The following is a 12,067-nucleotide window of genomic DNA, read 5'->3' on the forward strand; positions in this document are numbered from 1 at the left end:
CGCTATGGACTGTCTGGATATGTATAATTAGCGCTTATATCCTTTATTTGATGGGTGGTGGGCTCCTCCTCCAATTCCACAAATGGAGCGGCTTACAGTTTTACGCCGCCTCCGAACAGCAGATGGTATTTTTATTAGGAGTATTTCCGTAACAGTATGAGAAGCTTTTTTATGGCCTGAAGTGCCTGCATACAGCCCGCTAAATACAGGTAATGCTTAATGAAATAGTAACTAAAAAATAGACCGAGAAACCCACTGCATCTTATCAAATTTGGTCTGGACTAGGAACGTGATTAATAATTTCGCATGGGTTGCTAATAAAATCTGCTAAGCTAATGGCTTTGAAAAATGAATAAGCTTTGATGTTATTCATCCAATAGAAATTTTATTTATTTTTCTTTTTTTGCTTTTAAAGCCACTCAAAGATATGAAATGAGTCTAAGAAAATCGTTCAACTATGAACCCTGTTGACCTAAGTGCGTCAATCTCCTGAGCCGTGGAGGTTGATCAGCACTACAACCAAACTATTTAGTTTTTGTAGCACATAAGGGTATATTTTTTTAAAACAACACCAATAATAATAAAAAATACTTTAATTGGCCATAGAGCAGCCAATTCTCCAGAATGTTCTGATTTTAGAGTATACAAAACCAAGACGCAATACAGCTTTAATTAATTAAATATTTCATTTTATTTAAATTTTGTTTTATATCTTAGCTATGCAATTGTACAATTTCACTTTTATATGTACTCAATAACAAACACTTGCGTTCGTTCAGCGTGAGCAACCCGGTAGTCAGCCCCTGTCATTATAAAAGAAATTAATATAATTCGCTTCGGTTTAAGACTCGGAAGGTACATACGCGTAGAGAGATACGAGTGAATAAGTCGCGAATTGTTTTTTTGTTGCATGATAGAAAAATGTAAAAAGATGTCTGGATGTTGGAAGGAGCTGGTTTCAAATCCTGGTAATCCTCATTGCTCACGCCACCTAACTTACCTCATATACTTGGAGAGTTAGTTAAACAAATGGGACAGATTATCATTCAAGAATAATTGCCTTTTCGTAAGTACTGCGACTTTTCTTCATGCAAAACTCCTATTTATGATTTGAATCAGTATTTTGTAATGGCTGAAGTGTGAACACAAATCAGATTATCGAAAAATGATGAAACTAAACTGTGAAAGAAATTTGACACATAGAAAACTGCATCCGCATGGATAAGCCGATACTTTTTTGCTCAGCTTTTTAACTCAGAGCCAATTTACACGATCACTTTTCACTCATGCGAGTCGAGCTTGGTGACAAAAAGAGTAGAGCAGTCAACGAGACAGGCATACACCCACGATTCGTTTTAACCTTTCACTTTCATCGCATTCACACTTTCGTATTTTTATTCAAGTGCACTTTGCACAGATTTTCGAAGACTTCTTTAAAAAGGAATATATAAAAAATCCCGCATGAAAAGTCGTCGTGTAAATGGACCCTTACTCTCTCAATTTCCGCCAAAGCAAGTAGACAATTCGCATGGTTTCTCTCTCATCTATCTCTTCGAGAGAAAAGTGTTTGCGTGTATCGTTGAAATAACAAATTAATGGCCGTGCTCTAGAATTGTACAATAGAAGCAATTTATTAAGCAGCGCAAAACATTGTAACGAATTACAATGACAAATAAAAAAATATGTTTTCGAACCAAGGCACTACCAAATGGTAGGCACGCATCAACCCATTCGGCTACGGCAGGATCGCGAAAAAATATGGATGATGATATATTAATTGCCGATCACTGGGCATATAGTTCCAAATATGTAGCATGCAAACAAATATAGCATCGCCCAAGCGCAGATTTCGCCTAATGATATCTTTTGAGCCACACTTTTTAAGAAATGGGATAAATATTTTACTTTGGAAGGCCTACAGTGAAAATATAAAACATAGCAGTTACGAGTATAAGAACAACAATACTCGTTTACTCTTAGTTATTTTAAGGGAACCGAGATATCTCGTGAGGAAAAAACAGTAAACAACAACAAATATAAGTAAAGTTAAAATTGCACCACAGGTGCGGGCGTAACAGAGGCGCTTGCAGTAGCAGATACGAGCAGTGCAGAACCGTAAGAATCGCTGATTCAACCGAGAAGATGGACACACGGCAGTCCACTTGAGGTGCTGGCAGTTATCGAGCCAGATATGTATGAGCAGACACCGCTTTAATCAGCTTAGTTGTATTAACTTGCTCAGCGTAATAGCTTCCCCTTAATATTAAGGGAAATAAAATAATTTACAATAATTATTCCATTTTTTATTTTCCTTTATCAGGCATCAAATATATGAAAGGGGAAAAAAAATCACAGGCTTGAAATTCTTAATTTTTATTCATTTTTTTGTGTTTTTATTTTTGTTGAATTTTTTTTGAGATCGGAAAGCCATTTTTTCCAGATTTTGGTAATACAAATTTTCCATCACATATTTTTACATTTTTCAAAATGTGTACCAATGAAATTTTATATGCTGACTGCTTTTCAGAATATATATATATATATATATATAATTGGCGCGTACACCCTTTTTGGGTGTTTGGCCGAGCTCCTCCTCGTATTTGTGGTGTCCCTCTTGATGTTGTTCCTCAAATGGAGGGACCTACAGTTTCAAGCCGACTCCGAACGGAGGAGGAGCTTTTTCATGGCAGAAATACACTCGGAGGTTTACTATTGCCTGCCGAGGGGCGACCGCTGTTAGAAAAATGTTTTTCTGAATTTTGGTGTTTAACCGAGATTCGAGCCAACGTTCTCTCTGTGAATTCCGAATGGTAATCACGCTCCAACCCATTCGGCTACGGTGGGCGAATAGCTGATATAAATCTACCAACTTTTAGTTCATCCGATAGCGTTATTTTAAGCAAGAAGTCACATAAGTTGTTAAAATTGATTTTTAGCATACTTAAAGTTGAAAAAGGTATTCCAGAGTTTTGGTTGTACGAAAATAATTTAATAAATCACACTTTTCTCTTAACCTCTACTTTTAAAAACTAAACTAATTTGCGAGGCCATAAAGTTCAGGTTTAAGAGTAATAAACTGATTTTTTCAATACATGCATGGATGTATATATACATATACATACAAACATAAATGCATTAATTAATTAACAAATTGAAATATCCCATTGCCATTTTTAACTATTGGTTTGAGCCAATAAACCATGTAAATATGGCATATGATGAAAGATATTTCTCAAACCAAACTTTTTTATTAGAATTTCAGCATTGTGATTTAAGAGAAACCAGACAACTAAATAAATTGCGAAAGACTAACTCCAGAAGAGTTCTGCAGTGGAAAGCCATACCACGTAATTAATTAATAAAATTTCTAGTACAACTGCTGATATATGAACGAGCAACTTGCGCTCGTGCGAAAATCACTAAAATTGTACCACTTGCAAGATAACCAATTGGAAGTGTATGCAAAACCGATATTCTTCTATGGCTGTAAATATGAATATGAGTTATGAATATGCGCAATGATATATTCATAAATTTTGATGGACTTTTTGTCCATTATAAACTAAGATAATAAGTAAGTGGCATAAAGCAGAAGCACGGGCTGACAACTGGCAATTCGTAGGACATTAAAAAGCTTGAAATTATGTAATAGATGAACTACTTGCAACTGCAGAGCAAACAGGTAGTTAGGTGGTGCGGAACTAGGTAGGCTTGACCTGAGAAAATTTCTACCTCGCCATAGGAGGTATTAGTGCATAATTCGACTGAAGTGCTTTGAAGAAAATGACAACCAGCTACACCCATCTTTAGCATACACTCATATATACATATATATATGCATACACGGAGGCTGTGCGCATGAGTGTGAATGTGCTTTCAGCATGAGAGAGAGTAGCTGCTGCAGAACTTAGCGAAGGGCTTGGTATTGTAACGATTTTGTGCCATTAGCGGTATTCAGAAAGCAAAAGAACTTTGTATTTAGGCTGACAGATTTGCTTAGTACAAGCAAGAAAATGGCTGAACGATTAAGGAACGCAGTATGTAACCATGTGGCAGCTTTGCAAAGAACCAACGATACGACTGATTTGGCAAACATAAAAAGTAAATAATGAAAAATATTAAAAACTATTAAATAATATTAAGAAATATTACCAAATATTAAAAAATATTAGAAATATTAAGAAATAAAAAAAATTTAGAATTAATAAAATATATTTAAAATTACTAAAAAATAATTAGAAAAATAAATAATGAAAATTATTTCAATATATTAAAAAATATCCGGAAATTAAAAAACATATTGAGAAATCTTAAATTTTTCTAAAATATATTATCAAAATATTGAAAAAATTGAAAAATATTACCAAATATTAAAAAATATTTAAAGATTTTAAAAAATATCAAAAAATTTTATAAAGTATTAAAAAAAAATTTAAAATATTAAAAAACAATTAAAAAATATACACGCATATTGCAAAATATAACAAAAAATTTTAAAATATTAAAAAAACAGTTTATTGGTATCAAAAAATATTAAAAAATTATAAAAAAAATATTAAAAATTATTAAAAAATTCTAAAAAAAAAATATTTAAAAATTATTAAAAAATATCAGAAAAAAGAAATAAAAAATATTAAAAAATGTTTAAAAATATCAGAAAAATAAAAAAACGTATTGAGAAATATAAATTTTTTTTAAATAATATTATTAAAAAAAACTCAGAAATACTAACAAATACTAAAAAATATCTAAAGTTTTAAAAAATATCAAAATATATTAGAAAATTAGAAAACAAATTTTAAATTATTAAAATATATTGAAAAACATTAATCGATATTAAAAACTATTGAAAAATAAAACAAAAATATTAAAAACTGTTGGAAAATTATGAATGATATTAAAAAATATTAAGAAACAATAAAACTTAACCTATTAAAAATATTAAAAAATATTTAAAATTATTAAAACATATTAAAAAATAATGAATTTTTTTTTTTTAATTGTTAAAAACTATTAAAACGTATTACAAATATCAATAAATATTAAGAAATGTCCAAAAGCATCAAAAGAAATCAAACAAATAAAAACAATATTAAAAAATATTGAGAAATACTAAAAAATTATAAGAAATATAACAAAATATTCAGAAAAAAAATTATTAGAAAAATATAATACCACATTAATCAATATCAAAAAAGTATTAAGAAATAATAAAATATTTTAAAAAGTATCAAAAAATATAATACAAAAATATTATAAACTATTATAAAGTATTAAAAAATATAAAAAAAATAAAATTTTTAAAAATTATTAAAATCGGATTGAAAAATATCAAAATATATTAATAGATACTAAAAAGTATCTAAGCCTTTAAAGATATGAAAAATATTAAGTATAAAAATATTTAAAATAAATATAAAAATTATAAAAAAAATATTAAAAAATATTTAGAAATAATGAAACCTATTAAAATATTGGAAAATATTGCAAAATAATAAAAAATAAAACAAAAATTTTAAAAACGGTTGAAAAATATTAAGAAACATAAAACCTATTAAAATATTTAAAAACACTAAACAACATTAAAAATCGTTAAAGGTATTAAAAATTATTAAAAGGTATTAAAAAAATTAAAAAATATTCAGAAGTATCCTAAATTTTAAAAAATAAAAGAAATACTAAAAAATATTGAAAAATATTGAGATATATTAAGAAATATAACAAAATATTCATAAAACTAAAACTTATTAGAAGAATATTTCAAAAAATATTAAACAATATTAAAACAAACATTAAAAAGTATTTTTTAAAAATATTAAAAAATAATAATATATTTCAAAAATTATTAAAAAATATTTTTAAAGATATTGGAACATGTTTAAAAATATTATAAACTACTATAAGGTATTAAAAAATATAAAAAAAATTTTAAACCATTAAAAATTATTAAAAACAAATAAAAAAATATTAAGATATATTAATAGATACTAAAATGTATTAAAAACCCTTAAAAATATATTTAAAAAATATTTAACATTAAAAAAATACATAAAATTATGAAAGTAATATTAAACAAAATATTAAAATTTACTAAAAACTACAATATTAAAACATATTAAAAAATAATAAAAACATTAAAATTGTTAAAAAATATCAAAAGGTATTACAAAAATCAATAAATATTAAAAAAATTTCAAAGCATCAAAAATATTAAAAACTAAAACAAAAATATTAAAATATATAAAAAGTGTTGAGAAATGTTAAAACCTATTAGAAAAATATTAAAAAATATTCTTTAAACGTATTAAAAAATAATAAAATATTTTAAAAGGTCTTGAAAAATATTTTTAAAAATATTAGAAAATATTAAAAAGCATTAAAAAGTCTTAAGAAATATAGAAAAATATTAAAAAAATATAAAAAATTAAAAAAGAAATAACAAAAAAATATTAAAAATGTGTGAAAAGCTGTTAAAAAATATAATTTTTTTTACACTCTTAAACAACATTGAAAAATATTAAAAAATAAAATAAATATTTAAAAGTATTGAGTAAAGCAAATAATAAAACCATAAAATAATGGTTGTGTATTTTTATTATGTACATGTATTGCAAAATTGCGCCCTCTTCTTCATGTGAGCACTCATTCAATGTTATCTTTTTTATGTTTTTTTAATATTTTTTTTAATGCGCAATTCCATTACTACAATTTAAATACAAAACAATTTACATACAACGTAAGTAAATGAGCTGTAAACAATTGCCATGCTCAGAGTTGCGTTTTGGCTGTCGCAAATTACCTTTGCAAATTTTTTTCAAGACTAGTTGTGTGGCAAAAGAACTTGAGAACTCGAAATGGTAGTAAAAACAGAAATATTGTTGGAATAAATATTTTTTTTATTACAAGCTGATAGATAATATCGTGGCATTTATTTTTCGAATATAATATCCGACATATATCCGCCAAACAGTCCAATTCTTGACACCTTTTTTCCAATAAATCTGGCTGAAAGGCGCCAATAGTGGCTTGAATATTACAATAAATCGATTGCTAAGCGCGCTGCTGTATGGCAAGTTGCATTGTCGATGTTTACCTGATTAGTTTTTGGAAACGAAAATTTAGTCAGGAAAGCTCGTTAGCGCTCGTGATTGACCGTAACGGACCGATTATGCCACCAGCGTGTAAACCGCACGTAAATGAAGAGATTTTTTCTTTTTTTTGAGCAAATTTCTACAATTTGCTTTTTCGTCAAACGAATCATAATGATTTGCCAGCCTTTAGTAAACAGAAATGTTACCACAGTTTGCCATTCTCAGATGTCAAAACATAATTGTCGATATCGTTAGTTCTCAAGCAGCTAAAAAAACACCCAGGTCTACAAAGAAATCATTTTAAACTATTTAATTTTTTTTTCTTTTGCCTTTCGCCAGCGCAGTTGCTCTGATTCATGCACTCAACTTTTATAGCACAGCGCACTTGCTACCGTACTCCTACATACATATGTATGCGTGATATTCAAACTAATATTATGAATGTGTATGTATGAGGTATTTCCAATAAAAATAGGTGAAAATAAATGGGCTTTTAAAATATAATTTTTTTCGCATTTGTGCTCGGATATCATTACAGTTAATATTTTAAATATATGCAGTAATTTTGTGGTAGAAAATTTAATATCGTTTTGAGTAAGTATTATCATTTTGGTTAAATTTATTTTATTTCACTTTATTTTGTTTTTTTTTTTTGTATAAAAATATAAATTTTTATTATGTTGCAATATTATTTATGTACATATGCATGTACATGTGTGAATGTTTAGATACATTTTAATGTTGTATGTGGTTTATGAGTAAACGAAAAAAACACGACCCAAATGATAGCGCATTTTTTGGCAATTATTACTATGTTATTTTTAACTCTTATGTGTGTTTACTTTTATTATTGTTATATTTTTATAAGTATTAAATATTTTTATAAGTATTAAATATTCTTTAGCAGAGCCTGTTTTTATTTATTTTTAGGTATGATTTCAGCAAATTTAATTTATTATGCTTTGCCTGTCTCTTCACACACACAAATTTCTTAAAAACCACTTTTATTGTGTTTGAATGGAAGTTTGATTTCATGCACGCAAAAAAGGAAAAACATAGGAAAAGGTCTAGGCCCTCTACTTCGGCTAGGAAGAATAAAGCAGTTCTTGAATTCTTGAATTCCATCCGCCTGAACAAATTCCACTCAGTCTATTATTAACTTCATCTTGGTTAGTATTTAAACTTAAACTGTATCATCCACTTGACTACTATTTGTTAATGAACTTAACTACTATTTAGCAAACAGATACTTTCATGTGAAATATGGAGACAAATACTCTAGTGTTCAACTCATGGAAGCCGGCGTACCTCAGGGCAGTGTACTATATCTGCTGTACACAGCTGACATTTCCTTGCCTGCAAGTATTGACATGATAGCAACTTTTGCAGCCGACACCGTCCTATTGGCAACTCATAAAATCTTAGAAGCCGCAACAAACAACTTACAGCAGATTTTGAACAAAACACTAACATGGTTTAATGCTTCGGGTATACAAATCAATAGGGGCCAAGCAATTCATGTAGTTTACTCTAACAAGAAAGTAGGACATAAGAATCTGACAATCAACAATTCACTAATCCCGATAGATACCAAAGCAAGATACCTTGGAAGGACTATTGACTCCAAACTTCTCTGGAAAGAACATATCACGTTGTAAAGAAATGAGGTAAAAAACCGATTCCGACAACTATATTGGCTACTTGGCAGGCACTCGAAACTGCCCTTGCTGAATAAAAAAACTCTTGTATACAAATGTGTGATTGTGCCAATCTGGTCATACGGCATAGACACCTGAGGAACTACAATCGAAAATATTCAGAACTATAACCAATGCACCTTGGTACCAAATGAAGCTATTCATCGGGACCTCAACATCGATACAGTAGCAGAAATCATCCGCAGACGCTGCACAAATCATGTTGTCCGTTTAATGAGCCATACAAATACTGACATGCCACAACTCCCATCAGCAGAAAGGGCAAACCCCAGGCGGCTCAAACGACCAACCCCAACTCAGCTGATAACTGGAATAATTTAAAGCTATGCACACACACTTGTAAAATCACACAAAAGCTTAACCAAAATGTAATATTGATAATGAGTAATGTTATGAAATCCAAGCAGTTGAAAGAATTATCTACTTAGTGTCATATGACAGGTGTAATTAATAAAGCAGGCAAAAACGAAAAAAAAAAGATTGGTCTAAATAGAATTGCTCGAAATCGCTTTATTTCAAAATATGACACCTTCCTAAGAAGTTTTCTAATTCCTTTAAGTTAGAAAGATAGGATTTTACATTTTTGTGGCCTGCGAGGTAAATAAAATCGCAACTGGCCTTCGAAATCCAAGAGATTTTGTAATTTTGAACCAGATTCTTGCAATAGCTTTTACCAATACTATGATGTAGATTCTTGTATATGCGAGTACTGTTCAAAACTCTTCCCCACAATCTCTGTTTATTCATCGAGATCACGGCTGAAAGAAGTACATCTATGCTAGCCTACAGCCTACAGACTCCTATCTGATATGTCGCATGGCTGATTCAGATTTAATTTCTTAGTCCAGAACTGCTTTTGCCCAAAAGTTTTGTCACTGTAGGATAATTTTTGAGAATCTATGTGGCAATCTATTAGCATCAAAGTAAACAAAAATCTTGTGAATGTATATTAGCTGAAGTTGTAATGCACACAAATGGCAATTTGGAAAGCCAGTTTCTAACAGAACCCAAAAAGACGGTGTGTTTGAAGGCAAGTTCAAAGTTATTTTTCAACGGATTTTTCTCTCTACTTCATCAAAGAGGCCAAAATACGAAACTTGAGCGGCGTAACTTTGTAATGCTCTTGTTACTGACGAAAATATATTCCATTTTGTTTATGGTTTTATTTTATATAATATTACTTTTTTTTTTATTAAAATAGCTATAACATAAAAAAATAAAACAATGCTTTCTAGCAAGTGCTGGCCTATGATAAACTTCTCTAACTTAAAAAAATAGTTCTTAAAAACCGATAACATTTTTAAGATTTCTTTATAATAAACCTTTTTATGGAAATATTCTGCGTAGATCTTTCAACATTGTACAAAGTGGGACCACGTTTAGAATTTGCACCATATTTTTTGAAGGGAATCTTCTTTACGCGTGTCAGAGTATAACTTCAAGGCCGCGACACACGAGCTAGCGTTACGAAAAACCGTCACGAAATGTATAAGGCTACGGCATCTATGGCATACGAGCTATTCTCTTTCTCCACTTTGTGCGGTGCTTCGTAGTGAAAAATGTGTACTACATACATACATGATTACGGTGAACATTGATGTAGCCGATGGCTTAGCAAATGGCGCCGTTGGTAAACGAGTGCATATAGATTATGACAACGCTGGAGAAGTGAGTTTTGTATGGCTTGACTTTCCTGATACTCCGAAAATATAGGACAAAAACTTCGAACTGGGCACTCACGCACGTCGGCTCGGGGTTCCTCAAAACGACCTGTGCAGATACTGCGAGGACGAAGATGAGGAAGTATCGAGCAGACATTTGCTATGCAGTTGTCCCGGTCTAGCCAGAAGTCGACTCGCTCTTCTTGGATCTCCAACAATTGACAATCTTTCAGTACTCTCGAACCTGAAAATCGAATCTCTCATCAAATTCTCGAAACGAATTAATATCTTTGACCAAAATCTACAATAAAAATCTCGGTTAGGTGGGGAAATCATATAACATAATGAGCTCTAGGGCAACACAACGGACCCAACTTGCGGTCTATGTGGCACTCCGATGCGGGGTCACCCTTAAACCAACCAACCAAAACTTCGAATGAAATGCAGTGCACATATGATAGCTGACAATATTAGTAAACCAGCAGTACCGATAGCTAGACGATCAGCTACCATACCATTAAAAACTATAAAAAAACGTACACATTTTCCTGTAGTATTTGCGTGTGCTAGTACCATACACAAATCTCAGGGCGATACATATTCTGAAATAGTCTATGAATACGATAAAAAGCAGTCACAATCGGTAGTGTATGTCGCACTGTCACGTGTTACTTCCATTGATGGATTGTTTATAATTACACGCAATGATGATTTAAGATTATACCATGTCCGGAGACCAGCGACCACAATGACATCATTGCAAGCAGAATTTCGAAGACTGTCGATGAATTGTTTGGAAACTCTTGATCAACAAATGATTCAATTTATACAACAAAGAGAAGGATTGTCGATATATGTACTCTTTTAATTCTGAAAGTCTACGTGCTCATGCTACTCACGTATTGAATTCAGTTATGGAAAAACGCAATGTGGTAGTTTTTCATGAAACTTGGTTGCGTGAAGACGAGGAAATCAGTTTACCTAGTTTTAACTGCATCATCCAGTGTAAAAGAAGTAATGATCGAACCGGAGGAGTCGCTATCTAGCACAACAAAAATGATAACGTGAATGCCCTTACACCACACTTACGATTTACCGCTGTACAGTCAACATCAAATGCAGCTATAGCAGAAGATGTCGCTGTGCCGTGCGATAAATGGACAAAACATAGTAATTGTGGGTGTCTACATAACTCCGAATCCACATATCAACGACATTATCGCATTTTTACATGGTTTGTTATTAAGATACACTCGTGATGGTGGTAAACTTCTTGCACAACGCGACGATCTGAAACCTTTCATATTAACTGGAGATTTCAATGTAAATTTTGCATCGGACACTTCCATGAAATTAATAGAATTTGTAGAACATCAACTGAATTTACAAATGAGTAATAACCGCTATATTTCAACAACAAAATCAGAAATAACGATAGATGCCGTATTTTCTCGCTATATGGACACAATCGAGTCAAGAACATATATACACCTTCTGCTCAAATATGAACGAGACGTTATCAATAAAACGGTCCGCGGATGACATATGGCAAAAATAAATTTTTTGTTTTTTGGTAGGACTGTTATAAACTTACAAT

This window comes from Anastrepha ludens, chromosome 2 (genome assembly GCF_028408465.1).
Source record: "Anastrepha ludens isolate Willacy chromosome 2, idAnaLude1.1, whole genome shotgun sequence".
NCBI classification, from domain to species: Eukaryota; Metazoa; Arthropoda; class Insecta; order Diptera; family Tephritidae; genus Anastrepha; species Anastrepha ludens.